We start from the raw sequence: 2643 nt of genomic DNA on the forward strand, positions 1-2643 counted from the left end.
ACCATAGACCTAGACACTGCTCTTTGGAACACTAGTGCTATGGGTCTTCCCTTGTTTCATTTGGCAATTCAGAACATTCCTAAAAAAGCATTCTGTATGAGGCCCTGATACACATTTTCTATAAGTATAACATTGAAGAATTTATAGTTGGTGATAGAAGTTTCTTGTCCTTACCCAGAGAGTGATGTTCATGAGTGTGTCTTCACTTTTCCAGCATCTGATCTTCCCTGACTTCCAAGTAGCAAATGCAACATTATTGCTCCTTAAAGCTCCAGGCATGATTTGGCATCTGATTGGCAAAGACACTGATAGATTTTGGGAGTTTCTGAATTAAGGACTGAAATGATTGTGAATTGACTGCTTCTTGTTTTCCTGACTTTTGAGTCCTTTTGCTCATTCTTCATAGTTTAGTGCAGGTGTGGCTCTATCTTCTTGCCCTGAGTGAGAAGGTTTTCATATTCTTTGCTATCCACATAGAAAAATAATGCTCAAAATGGACAGTGCTAGCAAGCACAGTGGCTCAGGCTGGTCAGAAATAGTGGAGCTAGACAAGTCTTTGTCAATCTCTTTTAAACAAAGCTCACATCATCTTTTGGAAATAAGAATTGGTCAGACCCACTCTAAAGTATTGCCAGGGTGATTTTGACTTGCAGATAACAAAAAAATGCCTCACCATGCCGACAGTTTATTTAGCATATTTATTTCCTCCCAAGTTCATTGTCAAGGGTGTGATGAAGATGTGTGTGTGCCCTTTATTAATTACATATGCACCACTTTTTCCTGAACCACTTTCTGATTCTCTGTGGAATCTAGAAAACAGTAATTTAATCAGGTGACCGACAGTTAGGCTTTGACATCAGCCACAACCAGCACACGAAGGAGCCAACAATGGCCCCATGAATTAGGAGGGATGTGCAGGACTGTGATGGAGAGCAGGAGGAAAAGCTTTCCATAGGCAGGGAATAGATATAATTCACTGATCCTATTTTCACGTTGAGCTTTGTAATCTTTGCAATGAAATTAGTCAAGATTAAAAAATATTTCCATTTCCACAATGCCAGAAGTACCTGTCTATGGACAACCCTCACACCTCCCTGCTCTTACCAGCTCTTATTTCAGATAATGGGTGGTGTCTCTCCTGTGCAGCAGTTTTGGCCTAGGAGGCAGAGCCTTTTTCCCCCTTTCTTCCTGCCCACTGAGCTGCTGCCTGCCCCAGTCTCCCTCACAGAGGCCACTGCACTCCCCAAGCACCCAGCCTTCCAGTCACCCCTGACTCCTTTCACTCTCAGTCATCACTTACTTTTCTGGCACTGCCTTGACATTTATGGTCTGTTCCTCTTTTTCCAGAGCTCTGGTGTAAAGGTTTTACCAAAGCCATCACCCTTCAAAGATAACAAGAAAACTTGAAAAAAATAATTTGTTTCTCAGCTCACAGTGGCATAACTCAGCAGAAAGAGAACTGAAGGAAACAGGGAGACTGACAATCAGAGGGGGAAAACAGGTTCACAGCTTCAAATTGTTCATTTTCCCTGGCTCACTCTGCCATCTCCTCAGATCCAGCAAGACGGCATAGGAAATCAATACTTGTTTTCTGCGTTCTGTTTCTGCACTGTAAAGGTAAGGTTTTTTTCCTTCTGCAGAATAATGTTCTTGTCTGTAGCCAGGGTAGGTATTGAAACACTTGGATGTGTTTTCAAGAATAATTGGTATACCCACACAAGATCTCTGATATTCTTGAATGTTTCTGAGATTTGCTGGCCAAGGCCAAATCCTGCTTGTGAGCAGAAAGGTAATGGCACCAAGTCTGTAACAAAATTAACTGAATGAGCTTGACAGCTGAGTTCTCAGTGAAAATACCTGTTTCTGCTTGGTACCAGATTTATCTGTTATCAGAGAAGGGGACCATGCCTTCTTCAAGCCCAGTTCTGAAAGAGTTAGTGACTTTCTATTTTTCGCTTTGTCGTGTCATGTTTATTTTGGATAAAAAGGAGAAGCACTTAGCGACCAGACATCTTCATTATTGGTCTGCAGCAACTAGTTACACCTCAGAGTTGACATCTGAGACTCCTGAGCTTTTTTATTTTTCTTTATTCTCCCCTTCCCCTCTTTCCTTTTTAAATTTTCCCTTTCTCCTTTTTCCCTTTCTTTTTTCTTTCTCCAAACCCCACGAGTCCAGTTTCCACACGCAGGAAGAACACATTATCTCACAGGAGAATATTAAATTCTCTTAAGCCGTGGGAAAGCGCATCCCCTTGACCCGCGAGATGAAGGCGCAGCTCTGCCCCCGCCAGTCCCGGTGCCCGCAGACCCACGCGAGGGACAATCCCGGGGAAGATGCCGAGAGCCTGCCCTGGGGCGTGTTTGCATCGCTCCTCAGGGGTGCAGCTGCTGTCGGGCGGTGTGGGACAGGCCGAGGTCCCTTTGCAGCCCCCGCGGCCCCTCGGTGGGGCGATGTGCGGGAGTGCTGCTGCCCTCTCCCGGGGGGATGCGGGCAGCCCGGCCGGGCCGCCCCTCTCTGCAGGACACCCCTCTCTGCAGGACACCCCTCTCTGCAGCACATCCCTCTCTGCAGCACATCCCTCTCTGCAGGGACACCCCTCTCTGCAGGGACATCCCTCTCTGCAGGACACCCCTCTCTGCAGG

The sequence above is a fragment of the Parus major genome, chromosome 3, assembly GCF_001522545.3.
Source record: "Parus major isolate Abel chromosome 3, Parus_major1.1, whole genome shotgun sequence".
In the NCBI taxonomy this organism is placed as follows: domain Eukaryota; kingdom Metazoa; phylum Chordata; class Aves; order Passeriformes; family Paridae; genus Parus; species Parus major.